General features: G+C 58.9%; 1 long non-coding RNA gene and 1 other non-coding gene across 5 annotated transcripts; both read left to right on the top strand.

Annotated features, from left to right (window-relative positions):
• The first annotated feature begins 286 nt into the window (after positions 1 to 286).
• On the top strand, positions 287 to 391 carry LOC148162342 (U6 spliceosomal RNA). Its single transcript, XR_015767061.1, has one exon. It is a non-coding gene; the product is annotated as a U6 spliceosomal RNA (small nuclear RNA).
• A 2,095-nt stretch (positions 392 to 2,486) lies between these two features.
• On the top strand, positions 2,487 to 20,297 carry LOC114203884 (uncharacterized). Of its 4 annotated transcripts, XR_015766957.1 has the most exons (5): positions 2,487 to 3,141; positions 3,473 to 3,715; positions 18,452 to 18,550; positions 18,740 to 18,997; positions 19,541 to 20,297. It is a non-coding gene; the product is annotated as an uncharacterized LOC114203884 (long non-coding RNA). The 4 variants fall into 4 exon arrangements; XR_015766956.1 differs by having other exon boundaries at positions 18,452 to 18,997; XR_015766959.1 differs by lacking the exons at positions 18,452 to 18,550; positions 18,740 to 18,997; positions 19,541 to 20,297 and adding an exon at positions 4,129 to 4,830.
• Positions 20,298 to 23,384: the final 3,087 nt, after the last annotated feature.

Raw genomic sequence — 23,384 nt, 5'->3', positions numbered from 1 at the left:
TGCCGGTGGGAGACACTGCACATTTCACATGCATTTCACAAAGATGGGGACACACACGGGCCATTCTCACCAAGACGCGTGCCCAGGGAGGAAGGTGCCAGCAGGCAAAGCCAATATTTAAAAGCTTCCCATTAGTTTAGTTGCATAAGCAGTGCATGTTAATGGCACAGGAGAGGAGCCCAGAAAAGGCAGGGAGTCGAAGAAGAAGTAGAACCGCCCACAGTCCCACCATCAGAAACCAATCACCGTTGCCAATTAATGCTGCATCTTTCCCTTATTTTCACCTGGGTTTAGAAAAAAAGCACAGATACCAAACCTGGAACATTCCAGAAGATTAGCACGGCCCCAGCTCCAGGAAGACATGCACATTTGTGAAGCATTACGGAGATGGAAGGCACGGCATCGGGACTCTACTCAGTGAGAGTCTAATCACCTTGTGTGGTGACAGAGGGTGACGACACGTACTGTGGGAGCATGAAGTCACGCACGGGCCTGCTGGGTCGCTATGTGAACAGTTCACACTAATACAACACGTGTGTGAATGCTGCTACACTAGAGAAGAGCACACATTCCCTCATGCACACATACAACCTTCTTTCTACCGGAACGGAACCATATTGTAAATGACATGTCACCTCCTCCCCACAGCACTCGATACACAGCAGAGACCACTGGGTATAAATAACACAGATCTGCAGGGCCACCTGCTTTCTGCAGAGGTGCCATCGAGCACCGGCCCAGAATGCATGGGACAGTCCCGCTCTGGGTCCCTCAGGATTCCCCAGGGCCTTGCTATCACGCGCAGAGATGCAGGCAGTGACCCCAGGGCACACGCTCGCCCTCCAGCAGGACCCTGGCAGTGGGATGTGCACTGTGCACACGGACACCTACAACCTTGTTTCCAGGCTACACCGTTTCCAGCATGGGGCTGAGAGAGGCTCTGGAACCTTCCCTCTACACCTGCCCTGCCATCAACATCCTGACACAGCGGCTACATTTAGGACGGAGTCAGGATTGGGGGCCCAAGAAGGGCTCTCAGGCTGCAGGGATGGGATCCCTCGGTCCCGTCTCCCGCCCCCCCCCCACACGTCGGCTCTCCTCTCAGCAGGGGCGGCATGAGGATGGGCCTGGGCAGCACCCCGTCCTCGGGCTCCAGCGGTGGGGGCACAGCACCTCCTGCTGCCCGAGCACCAGACTCCGACCAGGGTCACGGCTGCATGCACGTCACGCCTGGGATTGCGTCGAAGCTCCCACTAGGACACCCTGCTGTACTTTACTTGGATCTGGTCTGAATTCCCTTAGAATTTACTGAACCACATGTGTCGCATCGGTGAGAACGCTGGCTCTGACACGAGACGGGTCCGGTGACGGTAAACAGAGAGTGTGCATCTGGGCGCACCCACAGCTGAGGACGGGGAGTCAGGCCGCCTGGCCACGGTGGTCCTTCTAGCCACTGAGCCACGCGGTTTCCCTTCGTTCTTCCCCAGATGCGCTTCCCCATGGACAGCCAGAGTGGGACCTGGTCCCGAAGCACCTGTTCCTGGTGTTGGGCCTGATAAATGTTTTGGGCCAATGAATTATACTGTAATAGATAACTGGAAAAAAAAAAAAAAAAGTAGACCGTACAGATCAAATGCTCCAAAATTGGATTGTGGTGATGGTGTGGTGATGGAATTGACTAAAAATCATTGAATTGTACACTTCAACAAGTCAATGTGTGGTACCTAAGTTACCTCTCTGGGGTGTTTAAAAATACCACCGCACACCTATTAGAATGGCCAACGTTTCAGACCTATGGTACAGAGTGCTGCCCGGGGTGTGGGCCGACCAGAACTCTCGTGCCCTGCTAATGATCCTGAGAGATGGTAGGATTCCAGAAAACAATACGGCGGCTGCTTAGACACTCACACGCATCCGTGTGACCCAGCCAATTCACTCCTAGATTGTCACCCAAGGAAAATGAAAGCAAATGCCTAAATAAAACCACATCCTCACATGTGCATGGCAGCTTTATGTGTAATGAGCCAAACTGGAAATAAATGAACATCCATCCACAGCTGAATGGATCGACGAGCTGTGGTCCATCCATACTCGGACCTGCTCAGCCACAGGAAGGGTGAACCACTGACACACAACTACACGGATGAGGTCAAAACCATGATTTTGAGGAAAAGAAGCCCAAGTGAGTACAAATGGCAGAATTCTGTTTATGAAAAATTCTAGAAAGTGGAAATGTGTTATAGTGACAGCACGCAGAGTGCTTGTTGCCAAACAGCGGGCGGGGGTGAGAAAAGGAAGCAAGGGAAGCTGGGGGTGATGAATATGCTCATCGTTCTGACCGTGGCGATGGTTTCACAGGGATACACACATGCACAGTTATCAGCACGTGCCTTCTGTTTTACGCCCATGGTGACTCAGCAGAGCTGTTAAAAATAGAGAAGAGAAGCAAAGGGGAAGATTCGGGGCATTTCTCAGAAAAGCCGAGGGCCCCCAAGTCCAGCCTGTGTGGACCGAACGAGCCCACACTGGGCTCGAGCGTTCTCATCTGAGATCTCTAAAAAAGACGCTGGGGACGGAAGGGCCGCACCAGGGAGATCTGCGCCTGCCTGAGCACTGCTTCCCCCGCAAGCAGAGTCAGAGGGCATGGGTGCTGCCCTTGGGAATGGGCTGCTGGGGGCACAGCCTCTGCATGTGGGAGGGCTGGGAGAGACCTGCCACGCCTGAGCTTCTGGAAGCAAGAAGAGCAAACCCATCGTTCACAAACCCAATTCTTAAAATTGTCGACTTGGCAAAGTGCCCACCCTCAGGAGAAAAGCCTGTGGAAGGGAGACTCATTTTATATGGGAGGCTCAGTCTGTCTCATGCTGGAGAGCTGTCACTCGGGCCTTTCTCCCTGGCAGGGGGCAGCTGGTGCAGGCTTCCGAAGGAGGCCATTTCCGGCTCAGCCCCGACAGCTCATCAGTCTGAAGGCAGGAGCTCTGAGCTAGGTGGCCCGTGGCAGCGGCCGCAGGGCAGACACAGCTGGAGGGGTGCCCTCAGGGAGCTCAGCGGGGCTTTGCCGGGTGAGATGGCACCGAGGTGGCTAAGCCAGGTGAGGCTCCTGGTGAGCAGGGCCACCCGTCCTCAGCCTGCAGGCCTGGGGTAAGCTCCGCATGTCTCCTGATCTCCTGGACTAGTGAGCTGGCTGGCAGGCTCCTCTCACGGCTCATCATGGGGCGCCTGCCCAACATCAGGGGCAGCAGGGCACAACTCTGCCCCTGCGGGTGGGAGTAGGGACAGAATACTTCGGAACACCTCCCAAAGTCCTCTAACCTCCTCCAGAACACAGCGCGTGTGGGCCTGGGGCCACCAGGCAGTGCTCACCGCCCAGCCCTGTGTCCTCTGCTGGCCGGGAGGTCCGCTCCCACGGCCCCATCGGGGGGATGGTGATGACTCCTGATCCACTTGGTAAGTTGTGTTGCTTCCCTCCTAGGACGCTCCAATGAACATCCAGCGTTTTCACCAGCTCCTTACCACCTGCCACAGGCTCTGCTGCCTCGGGGGCCCCAAATTAGTTCGGAGCTGGTGGCGAGGATTCGAAGTCTCTTCACCAGGAGCGGGAGGACCTCTCCCACGTCTGATGTGTTACCAGCTTGATCAGACCACCCCACTGAGGACGGTTTTCCGAGTGTGCCGTGTCTGAACGTGAAAGCTCATTACAATCTGATCCCTCGCTGTGAGTAAAGACATCGCACGTTACTGTTCAGGAGGCTTGTTGGGGACGGTAGTTTTTCCCCCACTAACTCCTGAGTGGAGATCGATCTTCCCGTAATGCAGTCACAAAACCCTCATAAGCAATGATGCTGTGTTTCTTACACGAGCTGTAACCTGCCTGTTAAGTGTCTGAAAAGCAGGGTCCGGGCATGCCTGGTGTCTTCGTGAATGCAACAGAAGAGAGGCTCCCCCAGCTTTCTGAGAGTTGTTGTTTCAGTGGGATGAGGGACCCGGGCACTTGTGGGACAGGGCGCCCATGTACTCCTGGGTGCCCAGACCGGGAAGGGGACAGTGTCTGTCAGCTCTTGCCACAGAATGCCGTGTCAGGAGGCACCCTGAACAGGGGCCTAAAACAGGAGCCTTGTGTCCTCACAGGGCTGTCGACCGGCTAAGGGCCGGTTACTCTGTGGGGTCCGCCTCGGTGCATCCCCAGGTCTGGTGGGACCTGCTCTCAGATCAGCGGTGGGCAGAACTCTGGCCTGGTCTGGGCCGAACCCGCTCCGGAGTCCCCGTGCCTCGAGTCTCGTACCCCCGTGGCCGGCGGGTGAGCCCACGCATGTCCTCGGGGCAAGAGCAGGTTTGGCGGAGGGTCCAGGAAACATGAGCAGCTCTTCAGCCCGAACCTGGGAACTGGCCCCGCCCCTTCGGACTCCGTGTCCCCGCCCAAGCGCCGCACCTGTGCCAACCCGAAGTCGCGGCACAGGTGAGGACGCAGGAGGGGGATGAAGGTGAGGAGAGCCCACGCCTCCAGTCTCCTCCGCGGCCGAGCTAGGATCCCAGGCACAGGGAGGCCAGGACTAGACGGAGGGAGGCTGTGCTGCTCGCCCCACTCTGTGAGTGTGTGTGCGCACGTGCAGGTAGAGTGCCCGCAGTCATCCTGTGTCTGAACCAACTGTATTTTCACTCTACTTCTCAGGGATCAATGACACTCGGGTCATTTGAGGGAAGTAAAGCTTTTTTGCTTTTGGCTGCATGTAGCACGAGAGCGCAACATTTTCCCCTACAGACAAAATTACATGATCACACCTACAAAAATGTGTAATCTCCTAATCCAGATTACATTCTAATTTTCCAGAATGTTCTCAAAATGTTCTGTGTGTCGGTGTTATAAGCAGGGCCCAGCTAGGACCCCACAACTGTGGGAAGTGCTGATTCAAGAGACAGGACTCAGCCTGCACCGCCCTCCCAAAGGCTCCGCATGGCAGGAGAACGAAGCCACTGATGGGCGGGGAGAGGAGAAGGGACTGCACGTCACTGTCTCACGGCCCTCAGTGCAAGCGCATCACTGACCCAGGCCAGCTTTTCAACAGGGGATGAGCCAACAGGGGACAGGTGGCTGTACAGGATATGCACCGGGGGCCCGGGTCCCCCGACCCAGACTTCCTTCTGACACTGGGGGGGCCGGTTCCCAGCTGCCCCTCCTGCCCAGGCTGTGTCCAAACAGCAGTGTGACCCTCCGTCAACCCCCAGCAGCCTGGAGCTTCTGAGACGATCTTCCCGACTCCCTCCTGTGGCCGGTGCCCCGAGGCTCCGTCTCCCGCACAGTCGGATCCCCACACTCCGGCTGGGACCAGCCTCTTCCCAGCTCTGCTTTCTCCTGCACTTGGTTCTTCCTTAAAATCAGCTTGGGGACATTGGTGTTGTGACTAGGAAGCCCCCACAGCGGCCAGAGGTGCTGGTCTGGGGGGTAAGACACTGGGGCTCAGGTGGGGCTCGGCCAGAGGCCAGGCCGAGGTGAATCCCAAGCTGCTGTTCACACTGGGTGTGAAAGTCCATTCTGTCCCAGGGGATAAACACCACCGATCGCAGACTCGGGAAGGCAGGACCTCGTGCCAATACCTTGAAGGGGGCGTGCACACCGGAGATGAGGTTCAGGAAGACTTCCTGCCCAGGTGCCGGCGGGAAACGAGGCGGGCAGAGCTTCGTCACCGCCTAGTGTGAGCGGGCAGGAGCACGTCCATCCCGGGGCGGCAGGAGCGTGGGAGAGCTGGACCTGGGTCACACCTGGCACGGGGCAGGCGGCCTCACCGGGAACAAGGTCATCCCAGGGCCATGTCTGGGCCACACCGCACCCTCCTTCCACCTGAGCTGCCTCCTCCCATCGCGGCGAGCTAATGCCACTCCACCTGAGGGCCCTGAGAGGGAAACACTGCCTTCGTAAAGTCACAGACACCTACGCTGGCCCCAGAGCGGACCCCAGTCAGTTGTGTCAAGTTGTCCCGCTTGGGAAATTTTGCTTCTCCCGAGGCCCGGCAATTTGCAGCACAGAAATCAGCCGCAAATCCACCGAAACTGGCGAGTATGGGATGTGGCAGGTGTGGTTTATGGTTCTTAAGTCTAAGTAGACAGACCCCGACCCACAGAGCAGTTCAGCCACCTCCACCTCCCCCATGAAGCCTTCTCTGGCAGAAGCATCCTTCTCAGTAAGCGCTTCCCCAAGATGCCCCCACTTCCCCCACCCCTGCCTGACCTGGGGACACACAGGTCCCCCTGAGCAAGACCCAAATTTAGATAATGTGCAGGTGTAAATATATTTACTGACCTGGTCTCCAGAAACGAAGGCCCCGCAGGGAGGGTGGATGGAAATGGGGGCACGCTGCGTCGCACGGAGCCCCCACTGATGACACGGGCCTCCTTCAGGATGGCGTCTCACGGGAGCAGGAGACACGGTTCTTGAGGGATGTGCCTCCTGCCCGATGGAACTCCAGCTGGGTCTACGGCTGAGCAGAGGCTAAACTGCAGCCCTGGCCCGTTCTGACGGCAGGGAACATTCCAGAGCCAGTGCCCGATTTCTTCCAGAATTGCAGAGACAGACAAAATCTGAACACTGGTGAGGGGCATGTTTCCTTGCTGCGTCCACATGAGGCCAGCTCCCCCGTGACGTGCTCCAGGGCGGATCTCACCTCACCCCTAGCTCAGAGGCCCCGAGGGGAGGTGATCGGAGTCAGACTCATCCGCACCCTTCAGCGGGATGAGCTGGAGCTTACTGAGCCCCTGGTATGTGCTGGGGCCTCCCGGGCACGTCAGGCTGGAGCCAGGAGACAAGCAGCTGGAGGGACTTGACAGAGAAAACAGCCAGCCCCGAGACCAGGCAAACGGGAGCGGCGTGAAGAGGTGACGGGAAGCCATCAGTCAACACGTCCTTATTGGAGCCCCATGTGGACCTGGCTCTGTGGGAAAAACCAAACAGATGCCCAGATCCACACCCTCGGCAGACACGCGTTATGTTGGTGGGGCTGGATGCTGTGTTGTGTTGGAATATTATTTCCAGGGATCCAGTGAGGGGGTGACAGAAGATGACACTCTCTCTGCCAGGCATGGAACGAATGTCGCAGCAGATAAGAGACGTTCTCCTTCGGCAAAGGCAGGCTGCCTCACGTGTTTCCATGTTAAAAGTTAACTTTCATCGCCAAAGTGCTACACCGACACCTTCCTGGGCCGCCATCCTGGGGGAGCTTTGGTGGGAACGTCTATGTTAATCCTCAGGTGCACAGACATGCGCACAACCTCTTCTTATAAAGCTAAAGGACAACTTCTGCGGCTTTGATGACTCCCCGGTCAAGCCTGCACCTGCAGGGAGGGCTGGGCTGATGGGCAGTGTGTGCTCGCAAACCACAGACACCCACAGACACATGCAGCACACAGGGAACACAGCTGAGATCCATCTCCTGAACGCCTGGGCCAGGACGACCCCCACCTTTCCACCTGCCAAGGCCTCAGTGTCCACTCCCTGGCTGTGAAGTGGTGCGACACTGGGGGCAGAGGTCCCGCTGGGGCAGTCTGGGGCCCTGTGCAGTGTCTCCCTGCATTACAACAGCACACACCTCCAACTTCCTCAAGATCGAAACCTTCGCTGAACAGACACATATGGACTCTCGCTGCCTCAACTCGGTGCCCCGTCTCCTTGGGCCTGTGTCTCGGGCACACAATTCACAATGTTGCACATGGCTGGTAACAAGCCTTGGTCCGAGGCTGGACATGTGACTCAAGCCAGACCATGGAGAGACCAGGAAACTGAATTCTGAAACTACTGGACAAAGTCAAGCACTTCCACTGGGGTTCCTGAGCTAAGATGCAAGCCTCACAATGTTAGGAGTATCTTGACACCACAATGAGGGACGTCTGTCTGAGAACGCAGTGAACCCAAAGGAAAGCAGAGTACTATGTGAGGAGAGAGAATCCCTGCAGAATCAAGGAGATTCATCCATGCCTGAAGCTAAGGACCCACGGATGGCTCAGTTATCTGCATCAACAGACATTTCTGCATTTAAGCCAATTCTAGGTAGAGTTTGTGTCACTAATCACTGAAAATAAATTCTCATTCCACTGTTGTACCTCCAGCATCCACATGGAGGAAAGCAGAGCCAAGAGGGGTAAAGAGACAGCATCCTGGGGATGTAAGCTGGTCTCCTAGGGAGCATCAATAAAATCTTGATGGATAATTGATGCATGAAAGAGTGAAAGTGAACATGTGTGACCAGCCCACAATGCGCTCCTGCTGAGCACCCCGACGGGACCAACAGGGGCTCTGGGAGGACCCAGCAGATCTCATCACTACAGATGTGAGGATCAAGACTGGTAACCTCGACCGGGGGCATCAAAGACGGGCTGGGTAAAGATACAAATGTAGCGATCAGAAGGGGCGAGTGCACCCCAATGTTTGTAGCCGCAATGTCCACAATGGCCAAGCCATGGAAAGAGCCTAAACGTCCATCAGGAGATGAATGGATAAAGAAGATGTGGTATATATATACGATGGAACATTATGCAGCCATCAAAAAATGAAATCTTGCCATTTGCAAAGAGCTGGGTGGAACGAGAGGGTATTATGCTAAGCGAAACAAGTCAATCAGAGAAAGGCAATTATATGGTCTCACTGTATGAGGAATCTGAGAAATAAGGCAGAGGATCATAGGGCAAGGGAGGGAAAAATGAAACAAGGCAAAACCAGAGAGGGAGACTAACCACAAGAGACTCTTAATCTCAGGAAACTGAGGACTGCTGGAGTGGAGGGGGGTGGAAGGGATGGGGTGGCTGGGTGATGGACACTGGGGAGGGTACATATTATGGTGAGCATTGTGAATTGTGCTAAGACTGATGAATCACAGACCAGTACCCCTGAAACAAATAATACATTATACATTAATTTAAAAAAATTTACATCCATGGAAGATTATCTGAAAAAAAAAAAAGAGGGGCTGGGTTTGCAGTGAGGACTCCTGCCAACAGGCAGCATGGGCAAAGGTCCTGGGGCCTGCCTGGAAGGTGACGGGAGTCTGTAGGTGCTGGGGTGGAGGGTGCGTGGGGGTGGGGGGGGGATGAAGGAGGACATTGTAGAGGCTTGAGTCCTCGTCAGGAGCACGCACAGCAGGGTCCACCCAGGTAAAGAGGAATCACTGCGGGTGCTCCACCCCGGGAAGCGTTAATGTAGGCATTGGTGTGGAAAGGGCGAGAAGGCAGACGGGCGCTGAGGCAAAGGTCAACCGCCCAGCAACCTGCCACCAAGCCTGGGTTAGACAGACCAAGAGAGGGGTAGGGTTCCCACACTCCATGCATGGGGGGAGGGAGAGGCCTGGCGGAGATGCAGCCACTACAGGCACAGGTCCGGGCAGAGGCATACTCTGGGTTCTCCCTTCCTTACCTCCACCACTGCCTCCTGTGGACTAATCCAGACAGAGACCAGCCCATTCCAGGATCTGGGATACGTGGGGAGCGGGGGAGGTCTGAGGGCAAACAGGCCCAGAAGGGGCATGTCCTTCAGGATGACCCACCAGGGCAAACCCTGAGACTCCCAGAGCTTTCTAGAAGCCCCCAGGGTGCCGCTCTGAAAACATCACCCTTACTGAAGGAGGCAGACAGCTGTTAGAAACACAGCCATCCTCCTGAGAGCAACAGGAAATGTAGTTAAATAATCAAATTCAATTCCTTTTAGTCTAGACGTTGAGATTTCATACAATTACAATTTCGAGTGCAATGTAAGCATAATGAGTCTCTCTCAAATGTGATTTTCTTCCCCAGAAATGGATTACTGGGACAAACCTAGCCGGGGCACAAATCATGTTTACCACCGATTGGGTACAGGGGAGCTCCACACCCTCTATGCCGAGGGCCCTGCTGACGCGCGAGGGACACGTGCCGCGTCACCCACCCGGGGTCCCAGTGGGAGGCAGCCCGCTCTGCCTTGCGGAGGGCAGCGGTGCCCACTGGCACACAGACACCCTGCCGGTCCGGCTAAAAACCCGTTAGCATTTGATCCTTCCCGCTGTGCAGCATGGCCCGAGCCCAGGGCCCCCCGCCCCCCAGACACGGGCAGGAGCTCGGGCATTCCGTCCGGCCTGGGCTGTGACCGCTCGTCACGGCGTCCTTCTCCCAAACCCGGCCCCCGTGGGCTTGAGGATGTTCACCACCAGCTGAGAGGGCAGAGAAGGGTGAGGGGCCTGCCATTCTGGGGACACGAGAGACCCTCCGGGCGGAGCCCCCCACCTCTGAGTCTCTGTGGTTGTGCGTCCACGGGAGTGTTTCTGCCTCTGCCCGTGTGTGTGCCCGCGGGGCCCAGCGTGCAGGCGTGTGCCCGGGCCCTTGCACGAGCCGCGTGCGAGCCGGCGTACCTCCTGACGCGACCAGGACGGGTTTTCCCCGGACCCTTCTGGCCGCCCGGCCTCCCGGCCGCCCCTCCGAGTGCAGCGGCAGGAGGGACCCTCAGAGGACACACCGGACCCCCGCCCCCTCCGCGAAGTCCCGCCCGCGGCCTCTCCGGCCTTCGGGTCCTAACTGCACCGAAGGGGACCCGGGGGTCCGGGCGGGGTGGACGCGGCACAGGGCAGGTGCCCCGAGGCGAGCGCGCACCCGCAGCCCCGGCACCCGGTGGACACGCGGCCTCGGACGCAGGAGGTCTGGGCGGGCGTGAAGCCGCGCATTTCCAAAGCGCGCCGGGGGAGGCCGACCCGGGGCGGCGGGTGTAGACGTTCCGAAGCTCTGCGGCCCGTCGTGGGCACAGACTCGGGCTCAGCGCCTCGGAAGGCCACTCCGCCAGACCCCGAGCTGCCGCTCCGGCCCCGCTCGCCAGGGACAGCGTGGCCTCCGGGGCCCGGGCACCTGCGGGGCCCGGCGCCATCTTCCGCCCGGGGCCCTGTCTGCGCAGAGGCTCACGGGAGGCTTCTGATGGGGGGGCCCGCGTCACGGGAGGGGGGCTGGCTGCAAGGGAGGCTGGGAAAGCAGCGCACGGTTTCCGCCCTTGACCGTGACCCGGACTCGGGGCCGTGTCCCCGCGGGAAGGGAGCGCCGGGAGCCGGGCGGGCTGGGCGTCATCCCCGCGGGCCTCTCCCCCAGCCCGAGCTCTGGGACAGGACCTGCGGGCCACCCTCTGCCCCCACCGCCGCACACCAGGCCCCGCCCCCCCTGCGTTTCTGGAACGTTCTCTCCCACTGCTCCATCAGGGCTCGTTCCCACCGCACCCCCTCACGGGCGCTCTGGCTCGTCCTGAGCGGGCCCCTCCACCCGCCAGCCCAGGGCACCACGCCAGGCCCTGCGCGCCGACCGCCCCGCAGACCTGGGTCCCCACCGGCCTCCCTCTCCCCGCACAAGAGCAGACGCAGGGCGAGTCGTCACTCACCCAGACCTCAGGACCCCCGCAGAGCCCGCCACGGAGGCTCCGGGCACCTTGCGAACAGGCGAGGGCTCCTCCCCGAAGGCCCCGCTCCAGCCTGTTACGGGCTCTGCGGCGGCGTGGGAGGCCCTGAGCGTGCGGCTCCTTCAGCGCGGCGGCTGCCCGCACCGCTCCTTGACCCGGCGCGGAAGGGTGCGATGCCCAAGGGCACGAACACGGCATCTTTAAAGGGCCTCACCGGCGGCCAACGTGGACGCGGGAGGATGTCCCCGGAGCAGACCCCGTCTGTCTGTCTCAGGTTGGACCGTGAGAATGCGGGCTGTGTTCTGGATGAATCCCGGGAGAGCCTGCGGGCGGTGAGGGAAAAGCTGCGCTGCGTGTCCCCCGCTCCGGCCTCCAGAGCATGGCCGCTCAGCTGCAGCCTCCAGGAAGGGGAGGGGCCGGTGGCGATGGCAGCTGGGCCGATCGGAGGCCGGCACCATCTCTCCCGGACCCAGGCTGTTGCTTCCAGTCACCACGCCAGAGGGAGGAAAGGGTTCACCCTAAAAATCAAATGCTCTGGGACAGAAGTGACCCGTGACGCCCGCACTCAGCAGTCTCATTATTTCAGGCAGGGGAAACCAAGGCCCGCCGTGGGAATAAGTAGGTTCGCCAGCGGGGCTAACCCGCAGCCCCGGGCCCAGAGCAGGGCTCGTGGGCACTCTGGGGGTCCGGAAGGGCTTCCTGGTGGACTCAGGTGAGGGGGGCCTTGAAGGCAGGCCAAGCCTCCGACGTCCCTGGAGGTGGGTGAGGGTCTGAGTGCCCCGTCGGCTCCGCCGTGGCGTTTCGGGTTCCCGCTGAACTGGATTCTCCCAGCAGCAGTGAGGGGGTACCGCAGGGCAGCCAGTCTGGGCACTGTGTCCGCCAGGGAGACGGGTCTGCATGGGGTGTTCTTGCCGCATCTGGACACAGGACTGTGGCGCTGCCCTAACCCCATCTCAGGCCTTCCTCTAGACGTTCGGCCAGAACCCGTCACTCTGATGCCAGAACTGCGCGTTTCATTAGGCAGCATTTCTGGGCCCGCCCTGAGTGGAGAACACCCGCGCTAGGGGTTCACCCCAGCACCACATCCTCGTCTGCAACTCTCTGATCCCAAGCAACGTCTGTGCGTCCCGGTTCAACATGGCAGCTTCCAAGTTCAGGAACCTGGGTCCAAATCCAAATGCATTAGCCCGTCAAGACCTTCCAGAGCGCGGTGTATTTTACGCTCCGTCAGTGCCCCAGCCCGAACCTCCGCGCTGATCCACCGAGGCGGAGCCTCGGAGCTGTGGCGGGCGGGCGGAGGAACACATCCCCGGGCCGGCTCGGAGCGAGGACCGGCAGAAGCTGGGCTTGGGGAGCCCGGCAGGAAAGACGCAGGACCGACCAGGCTCAGGACGGGGGCCGGCTCGCAGGGTCTGGCCGGGACTGTCCCGCGTCCGCAGCGCTGCCGGTCCAGGCGGGGCTCAGGTTAGCAGCTCGCGAAGCCCGCAGTCGGGACCGGAGGTGAGGAGGGAGGGCCCAGGCCGGGTCCCCTCCCCTCCCGCACTCCGTGCCCTCGGCTGGGGACTTGACCCGGATTCTGCAGAGGACACCTGCAGGCGGCCTCCCAGCCGCCACCCTTCCTCCCAGGTTCTCCGGAAATGTCATCGGCATCCCAGCCCGCGTGGCACACCTGTGATCCGGGAGGCCCACGTGGCGGGCTGCGAGTTCGGCCGACCCAGTCACATGACCCCACCGCACCCAATCGGAGTGAGAGCAGGGGTTTGTGCCGGCGCCCACAGGACAGACCGGGCACTTCCCACTGGCTGCAGTGATTGGCTCAGGCTCTGTCACATGACGTGGCCCAGGCCAATCAGCGTGAGCGTCGGGCTCCGGCGGCCACTGGGCGGCGGTCCCGGGCTGGGGAGGCGGTGAGGACGGCGCTCCGCCGCCACCTTGTCTCAGTGCCACACCCGCAGGATGAGGACGCAGAGAGCGGCGCCTGTTCCAGGAGCCGTTACCGTGGCCGACGAAGATTTGAGATGGACGTTCTGATGACATCCCTGGAGCCCTGGTTCCAGCCGAGCCTGAGAGCGGGGGTGGGGCGGTTCTGTCCCTTCCAGCGCGAGGACCCTCCGCGCTGCGGGCCGGACGCTGTGGAGCCGCGGTCCCGGTCCTGCTCTCCCCAGCGCGCGGCCCTGAGCCTCCACCGCCGGGGGTCGGCGTCCTCGTGGGTCGGCGACGCAAGCCGCGCCCAGGCTGTGGGGATGGACGGGCGCTGCCCGCGGCCCCCGCGGTCTCCCCGGCCTCCCTGACCTCCCCTCCTCCCCGGCCTCCCCGGCCTCCCCGGCCTCCGTGGTCTCCCCCACCTCCCTGACCTCCCCTCCTCCCCGACCTTGCCTCCTACCTGATCTCTCCTCCTCTCCGGCCTCCCCGCCTCCCTGACCTCCCCTCCCCTCCTCTCCGGCCTCCCCGGCCTCCCCGGCCTCCCCTCCTCCCCTCCTCCCCTCCTCCCCTCCTCCCCGCCCTCTGCAGCCTCTGCATCCATCGCTGCCTCCACAGGCTCCTTGGTCTCTCTGCCCTCTCTGGCCTCTGCATCCTCCCTGCTCTCCGCGGCCTCCACAGCCTCCCTGGGCCTCCGGGAACCCCCGACGAGTCCCCACGCGCAGGGACGAGCTTGTCCGCGGCAGCGTGGCGTCCGGGCGGCGCGAGCACGGGGACCGCGGGCACCGCGGGGACAGCACCACGTGCGCGGCCGCGTTCAGAAAAAATCGTGCGGGGGCTGGGAGCCGCTGGCCCGGGTGTAGACGGCGCACAGGGACTCAGCGCAGAGAACACGGGCGTGGGGCGACACCACACAGCAGGCCGCGTGCGAGTACCGCAGGGTGACACGTTCAGGGGACACCGAGAAAGCGCGGACACAGGGGTCACAGACAGCCCACCCCCCCAGTGCGTGCACCTGCGGGCCGCACGCGGACGGCTGACGGGGGGCGGGGGCGGGGCGAGCGTGACCAGCATCACACCCGGAGAGTGCCCACCTGGAGCTAGCTCGCCGTGCACGAGATGCACGCTCAGCCCGGAGGGAGCACGGCCTCGGAAACACGCGGACAGCACCCCTACGCGGTGGGGCGCACGCGGGTGACACACAGCAGCCGCCCTTCACCCCGCGGGAAGTTCACACGGCGCGCACGCGGCTAAGCTGCAGGCAGGTCCCGCAGGTGACTCGGGCCGGGAGAGCTAAGCTAAGCCACAGCGACAGCACGGCCGTGAGCCGGACACAGGCTGACACCGGTGCCTGGACTCACGTGCAATGGGAAGGACCAGACACCGGCGCGAGCGTCCCTTTCGACCTGACGGTGGGACGCTGTGGGCCAGCCGTGTTTGGAAACCAGGCTGCGGAGCAGAGAAGGGCCCTCAGCTGGTCTGCAGTGCTGGGTCCTGTGAGGGAGATGGGGGTGCGGGTCTGAGTCCTCCTTTGTCCGCCACGTCCCCGGTCTGAATCATTACCGTTCGGGCTTCCACAGAGAACATCAGTACGTTTAAGTAAGGTGGTCCTCGTGTGTGCGTCTCTCTTCCCAACTTCAGTGGTGCGATAAAGATTTGCACTGAAGCCTTTATCTGTTAGGTAAAAAAGCTTACGTGGAAGTTCCCGGTCGCCTTCCGGCATAAATCCTCCCTGGCTGCATCCTGCCGCCGACAGCCACCGCTGCCCCTCCCCTGATCCGAAGTGGGGCTTCCCCGGGACTTCGAACCTCCCAGCTGCTGGGTGGAGAACTCCGGGATCCTGGGAGGCCCCGGGTATCCGCAGGGGTTGGGATGAGGGAGGGGCGTTAGATGAGGACACACTCAGGTCCCTGGCATCCAGTCCCGACAGCTCAGAGAAAAGCCAGGCCCTGGCCCTCACAACGGGTGCTGGTGGAAAGGTGGGGAGCGAGGCTGCCCTCGGACTCTCCGTCCTGGGACCGGTTCTGTTCTGCACCTTTGAGGTGCCCTCGAATGCTCCCCCTGCCATGGGTCAGGCACACAAGGGTGGGCATGACTCACCTGGCTGGACCAATGGGGGAATCAGTCCCTGGGAAGTGGTGTCACCGGCTAGGTCCCCAAGGGGAACCCTCACCCAGGACGGGGCCGGAGGATGTTTTCCTCTGAGGCCCCTCTGAACCAAGCTCCTGCCCTCCCCTTTCCTTCACGCTGCGCACAGAGTAGCGGGAAGGCGGAAGGACCCTGGAAAACCATTAAATTTCCAAGCATTTTTCCAGGTTTTCTGATGCTAGGCACTGGCTGGAAGCCCAGGTCTGTAGCTTGGACCCAGAAAACCATGACCTGTCCCTGGCAGAGATGGTCACCTGGGGGTGCATGGCCCGGACTGGGTTCCTTGGGAAGTGAAAGCCCCTTTTGTATACCTCCATGACGTCCCCAGCTCGGCGGTGATAGGACGGGGATGCCCCAACCCTTTAAGCCCAGACCCCAGATCCCCCAGGGCTGCCCCACCCTGGGACAGGCTTGGGAGCTGGACCATGTGATTCGGATAGTTCTGCCCGAGCTCACCCTCAGCTCTGCTCCCACAGTTTTGCTGGTCCCAGTGCACCTGGCAGAGCAGAGAAAGCTGAGAAAACAGGCTCTGTGTGAATTCAAAATATATGGAGGCTTTGAGAAAACATCAAAGCCCGTTCCGGTTTTCAAGAACAAAATGCGTGTTCTGGGAACGTCACTGCAGGGACCTTGTGTTATCAGCACCGAGCTCTCCTAACGACGCCTGCATCCTCAGGTCTCACGCGAGATCTTAGTGCAGACCGGCACCTGCCTTAGTTTTAATGAAAAGCTCATAAAGTCCGAGTGTATTTAGAGGGAAACAGGACACCGTTCTCTCCTCTGAGGATAATATGCACTTGTTAGAGCCCATTTACTGCAGCCCAGGGAGTGTACGACAGCTCACATGTCCCCTGTGGACCTTGTGGGGCTTTGTCACTGTCTGCAGGTGCCAAGTGGGTCCAAAGACGAGTGCTCTCCTCGTCAAGTGATCAAGAATATGGACTGTGTACAGTCCCCAGACGGCTGTGGTCCAAGGTGTAGCTCCCAGCTCCCCACTGCAGCCCTGAGTGCTTGGACGGCTCCTCGCAGCCTGTGCAGCAGCGGGACCCTCGGCCCTGGAATCTCTGGGATGTCACCACAGTCGGGCACATTTTCCCAGGGAAGAAACTGCCCCTGAGTGGCCAGACCATTCCACTCATCCATTCATCTATCACATTTTCTGAGGAGCCAGGCTCTGTCATTGGTATTAAAATGAATCAGCAATACAGACTCATCCTCCGCCTTCAGCTTCACTGCTGGAGAGGGATACAGAAAAGGAATAACTAATCTAAAAACACAAAATTGCAAACTGCAATGTATGCCAGGACCGAAGATTACTGAGAACTTGGGGAATATACAGAAGGAGCTTTAGAGAGCTGACATCTGAAACATGCAGTCGAGGACAGGGCATTCCGTGCAGAGGGAACAGTAGGTGCTAAGTCCCTGAGGGGAGAGGATGCTGATTCCATAGATCCATTGCTCAAGTACCTGGTGCTGCATGAGGCTCATCGTGATCACATGCAGTTCTCGCTGCTGAATGTACGGCTCCCCATTTGGTCCTCAGTTCAGCATTAACAGTGAGGACAGTGATGATTTTAGTCCTACCGATATCCCCATATCATACGTGAGGATATTGACGTTCATGTGGATACAGAGCTGGCCAAAGGTCCCAGCGCAAGAACGGCAGAGCCACGATCAGAACCAATCCACGTGGCTCCCTGTGTTGAGCTGCTTTAAGATCGCTCGGTGTAAACGTGTGCTCCAAGAGGAGATAGAACGCGGTTGCCAAGACACTGGGTGTGGGCCCAGAGCCAGTTTGTGAGGCTTTGCAGCTGTTTTGTCTGTCCGGACCCTTTCTGTTATGAGCAACAACACACCTAAACTAAATCAGCATAAGTAAAAAGATAAATTATTGGTGCACATAGCTGGAAAGTCTATCTTGATTTCAGGCCTGCCTTGATCCAGGGGCTCAAGTGACATCAGCAAGGTCCATTCCTTTCCTGTTCTGTGCTGGCTCTGTCCATCCTCTTTAACCTCCTCTGATTCAAGGTTCCAAAGTCTCAGGAAATGCTGACTGCCTCTTCACAGCCATTCAAACAGAGGCCAGGGTTTCCTCTGCGGGGGCCAGGGAGTGCCAGCGTGAGGCACATGCCCTTTCCTGAACCAATCACTGTCGCTCAGATGGAAGCTCTAAGGGGCCCAGAGCAGTGTCACATTTGGAGTCCTGAGCCAGAGGAGAGGCTCCAGAGGTGAGTGGAGGTTTGGAGATGGAAGAGGAACCGGAAGCTCGAGATACAGCAAACCCCACTCTCAGACCCTCAGGGTAGGGGCTGGTTTGTACCCTGACCCCGTACACAGAGGGCAAGGAATGATGGACGACAGAGGCGGCCACTCCAGATGGGCAGGTGGCAAGGGAACTTCCATCTGAGGTTTGTCTTGGCCACAAGACGAGGAGATCTCTGCCATGCCCCCCAAATCCTAAAGTTTATGGAGCGCGTTTAGCGCCCAGAGGGTCTCAGCCCCACATCACTCTTTCAAGGCTGCTCTCTTGGAAAAGGCTCTCATGGTAAGAGCAGTGGGCAGACGGCGCAGTCCAAGGACGGGAGAGGGTGGGGAGCCTCTGGTTGCCTGGGGCCAGCTCTAAGGTTAGCCGGGGTCACGTCCTCCGACACCCTGCTCCTACAGCGGGGAGGCGGTCTCTGCCCAAAGAAGAGGGTGTGTACCAGGGCAGGTAGAGACCGTGGCCCGGGGGAGGGGAGGGTGGCCGCCAGGACACAGTAGCCCTTGTGGCAGGAGAGCCTGAGACGGCCCAGAGTTCCCCCGGGCCCTCCCCACGGAGTGCTCAGGCTCAGGTGGGCCAGAAACCCCCGGAGTCCAAGGGAGGGGGGCTCTACGCCAGTGGCTGGCGAAGTGGCTGCCCGGGAGGCTTTAAAATGACTGGCTCCCGGCTCTTGCCTTCAGACGTCTTGGTGCCGTTGGCCTGGGGCACAGCTTGGAAATCAGGTTCTTGAATCTCCCCAGGTGACTCGTGTGGAGCGGAGACTGATCCACAGACAGACATTGTCTTCATGCACAGACGGCACCTCCGCACCCCAAAACCACCTGGGGGTCCTGCTCTGTGTAAGACTGTTCATTCCACCACCCACTTGACTCTCTGTTGATTTTTTCACATCCTCCCTGGGGCTTCCTCTGGGGGACAAATCAGTGTCTGAGCTGGACAGCCACCTTTTTCTTTTGCTGATTTGCTAAAGATTTTCTGGGTGGTGCTGAGACTGTGGTTGGAGTTACATGGGTCCTCACCTTTCTAAGGCTGGCCAGAGAGTGACCAAGAGATGACCACGGAGTTAGCCCCCAGGGCCATCCCAAGCACATCACATGCAGCTGGCCAAAGATACTTCCTCCACCTACATCAACCCGTCCGTCCATCAGTCCATCCTGCATCCCTCCATCCAGCCGCCCACAAGGACCCGTTTCTGATGGACATTTCTGCAGAAGTCTGTGTGGAGGGAGCTGATGGTGCCGGAACCAGATTCATCCAGACCCGCACCTCCCAGGAAGGAGATGGAGGTACGGTCTGACTGACCAAGTATGATCATGACGTAACATGTTTACTCAGAACTGACCGGGACGGGATGTTGTGCAGTCAGTTAATTTAGATGCAGAAATTCAGATGAGCCTGAATTCTTTTTAAAAAAAAAAGTGTCATGTTTGCATGGTCTCAAAATTTGAATCTGCTTCATATTGGGTTGACGGGGGTGGTTCCTGAAAATGTCTCCCAGCTACATAATGAGTCAGAGCACCAGGCTGAGCAGGTTCAAGTGTGGATGGAGAGGACAAGCCAGGATGGCAGTCAGTGAGGGTCCAGGCCCCTTAGCACCGTGCCCCGTGATCTGGGATACAGATGTACACAGTAGGTATTCTGCAGTGACCTGGCAGCATGGAGGTATACAGTTGGTGCTCGGCAAAGGCCTGGCACCACAGATGCCTACAGGAAGCGCTTAGGGATGGTCCAGCACTGTGGGTATATGCAGTACATGCTCAGTGACTACCTGGCATCATGAATGTACACGGTAGGTGCTCAGTGATGGTCTGCTGGGTATGTCTCCATAGCCACCGGCTCCGCAGATGCTTGGAGGGGTGCCAAGATATGGGAAGGGGACATGCCCTCCAGGTAAGGAAGGGCTTTTCAAGCTGTCGCACCTGCAGTGGGGAAGTCACCTGAGGAGGTGTCTGAGCCGCGCCAGCCAGGCCCCCGGAGGCTCTTACGAGTCACAGGCTGCATCCCAGATGACCTGCTGACACACCGCTGCACGCACTGAGCGCCTACTCTGTGCAGGCCCTCCTCTGAGTACTCTTCCACTCAACTGAGCAGCACAAGGTCAGGGGCCCGTCTCTCCATCACGGGGGAACACATTTATTCATACAAGAAAACCATTTGAAGTAGGCTGCACTTTCAGCAGCATGGCACCGAATGAATACAACTCGGAAGTCCTCGAGCTGCTGTGGATGCCCACATAGACGCCCCCAGTGCGAGTCTGCGGGGAGGAGCCTAGCGACCGCTGACTGTTAACGGCCCCTCAGATGACTCTGGCCTTCTGCAGAAGAAACCATCATCGTCCAAGGGCGTGTTTAATGACTTGAGGACAAAGTCATGTATTACTGAACAAAACTGGGTTATAGCAAAGTGCACAGAGCGAGCTGAGTCTCCTTTAAAAGACGGACCTCGGGGCGCCTGGGTGGCTCAGTCGGTTAAGAGTCTGCCTTTACTTTGGCTTTGAGCGCGACCTCATGGTCCCCGGATCGAGCTCTGCGTCGGGCTCCCTGCTCAGGGGAGAGTCTGCTTCTCCCTCTGTCCCTCTCCCCCACTCATGCGTGTGCTCTTTCTCTCTCAAATAAATAAAATCTTAAAAAAAAAAAGATAGCCCTCACGTGCAGACACACATTCCAATTTCTCGCAATCACATGCACAGGCGTTCCCCACACCAAGTGCATCCAGCGGTTCCCTCTGGGGAATGCAACGAGTGATTGTTTTTCCTTTTATTTACACATATACTTCGTTTCTTAAAACAGTTTGGTGAAGGTATTTAATGTTTAAACTTTAAAATTTTCTACAGTATTTTGTGATAAAAATCATTATTTTTAAGAATAAGAAATGACGTTCCGAACACAGTGGCTGGCAACGGGGCACCTGGGAATGTTCAGACCAAGTGGGAAAGACTTCATACCCTAATTGGAGCTGTGGCCATTGAGGAGATCGGAAGCCGATCTAAAGAAATACATCGAGCAAGAGTTTGATGTTCACAGGTGGTTGGGAAATTGCTTGAGCATCTCCTTTAAAAAATTGTTTTAAACCAAAAATAATCGTGCTTTTGGCGTAAAGGTAAAACTTGATTCCTTTTTCCCAAACACCAACAAGCGTGATGATGTTCTGCTCAGCAAGTGACAGAAATCTCTCACGGGGCGGGAAGAGGGCACAGGCAGAGGCATCCGAGGATGGGTGCCAGAGACCAGGTGACCCAAGGAAGTGGGGTGCTGAGGAGAGGCCCCCGAGGACCGGGGGGGGCGCCCAGAGAGGCCGGCAGGAGGTGAGGAGAGTGATCGCTTTGGTTTTAGTCGGACCCACTGTCCTGAGGGAACACCTGAGGGGTGTAGCCTCCACAGGGGTGGGTGTGGTGCCTCAGCCCCCGCCCACAGCCACGCATCCGAAAGACAATGGAAGCCAATCTTAACCCAGCACCTCGGAAACCCCCCTGCGCGACTCTTCACACATCCGCTGGACCCTTCCAGGGCTGCTTACAGGCATCACCCGCCGACGCCCCACGTCCTGTGTCACAGGTGCAAGGCTGTGCCGGGGCGTGAAGCTGGCAGCAGGGGTGGGGAGCGGAGAGCTAATACCTCTCTGTCTCCTGAGCAGAAGAGTGACGGCGCGGCCTCCGGGACCCACCATCATTGCTGAGCCCGCCCTCCCCGTGAGCCAGGCCCACACACCTGAAAATCCTCTCTGCGGGTTGCTTTTCTCTGGGGGTTGCTCTTGCAGGCAGGAGGTGGGCAGGAGGTGAGACCACCCAGGCCGGGACCCCTGCTGCTCCCGGTGTGCTCGGGGACCTGCAGCCCGACATGCCCCGGGGGCCTGTTGCAGATGAGAATCCCAGGCCCCAGCCCACCCCTAGGAATCAGCACCTGCCGTGGCCCCAGCCCCAGCCCCAGCGCACGCTGCCCTCTCAGGGGCTCGGGGCTGAGCCACCACCGGGGCCATCTGCACTCCGCACAGCATGCAGGGGCTGGACGTGCACCTGCCCGGGCTGCCCGGGCCAGGGTGAGAGGCAGCTGTGAGCCCCTGGAGACCACAGTCCACAGGAGCGCAGACCAGACACAAGGGACTTCTCTCTCCCAAAAGCCGAGCGTGGAGAAATGTGGTCCGGGATGGCTTGGCAGTTCGCAGGCGTAAAGGAAGGACACTGCTCTCTCTCGTTTCTCGGAATTTCTCCATATCGGATTCCTCCTTATGTCCAGGAGGGCTGCGTGAGCTCCAGCACTCACCTCTACATTCCAGCTGCCGGGGACAGGCAGGCCCCCGTCTGTAGCTGACCCTACGCTCCCCACCTTCTCCGGCCACCCCAAGCTTGCGGAGAGGCTTCCCTCAAACCACGGCAGCCGCAGCCTGCGTCCTGGCCTGAGCCCTGGGAAGGCACAGGAATTCTCCCGGCAGAGCCAGGCAGGAGCGTTCGGGGTGCTCCGTGCTCCCCGCCCCCACAGGGAGAGAGCCCGCCCAGGGTCCATCGGAGGACCCACCAGGAGAGGAGACAGTCGACTCGCTGAGGAGCAATCTCTCAGAACCCGGGAGCTCTGTGAAACCGGGAGAACAGAGGGACCGAGCCGAGAGCGATGTGACAAACACAGCTTGTCAACCTGGTAGAAGCAGAGGAGGCCTCCGAATACCCAATTCTGTGAACGGGCTACCCAGCATGCAGGGTCAGGCCATGCTCTCATTGATCTGGACAGACTCCATCGGGCCCGTTAATCTTCTTGATTAACTCTCCTGGAAGGACGCCGGTGGGGAGGAATAGTCCCACGTGGGCCGGGGAGACAGGAGGGCAGCAGGTGGCGTCCCCCCAGGGCTGGCCCTCACAGCCCTCTGCCCCCAGCCCCAGGGCCATGAGCTGACTTCACCCTGAACCCCCGCCCTCTGACCTTAGCAAGGAGTGGTCTCTGGTGCCTCATCTTTGGTTTTATCTTCATTCTCTCTGAAATGTTTTAGGTGACTGGCCGGTTCCTCCAAACGTATCCCGGATGGTTTTCTCTGGCAGCACATTCTCATTTTTTTCCTGCCCCGATTCCTTACCTGCCTCCGTCATTGTCTCTCCGCTGAGGACCCCTAAATGCTGATGTTCCCCCAAGGCTCAATTATTGGCCTCCTTCTCTTTGTAAATTCTGCCTTGGGATTCCACTTAACCCCCTGGTCCAAGCGTCATGTGAGTAACTCCCAACTCTATCTCCAGCCCCGATTCCTCCAGACTCCATCTACACTGAAGTTCTGCCATGTGACATCCCTGATATGCTCAGGGTACATCCAGTCGTCTGACCTCCCAATACCAGCTCCTGCCATCTTGGTCAAGGCGGCTTCCAGCACCCAGGTCCCAAATATCGATGTCTTCTTTGATCCTTGAAATCAGCTCATGACCCACATCCAATCCAAGACCAAGGTATGGAAGTCTCTTGGATCAAACCACCGGATCGACAAAATAGGCGTCACGGGTGGCGTTTGATGGCACCAGGAGAGCTAGAATCCTATGTTGGCTGAGTCTCGACTCGCTGAGAAGCAGAGCTATCTCCAGCCACTGATCACTGTTCTCTCACAAGAGACATTTGGGCAATCCTCTCCAAAGGCCTTCCTTGGGATTCACAAATACCTAAAAGAAATCCCATGAGGAGGTGTGGTCGACGGGGGCCATAC

Source organism: Eumetopias jubatus, unplaced genomic scaffold (genome assembly GCF_037043125.1).
Source record: "Eumetopias jubatus isolate StellerSeaLion01/CBP00866 unplaced genomic scaffold, mEumJub1_p1.0 scaffold_16, whole genome shotgun sequence".
Taxonomy (NCBI): domain Eukaryota; kingdom Metazoa; phylum Chordata; class Mammalia; order Carnivora; family Otariidae; genus Eumetopias; species Eumetopias jubatus.
The sequence above is the reverse complement of the archived record's forward strand: the minus strand, read 5'-3'. Positions and strand labels throughout refer to the sequence as shown.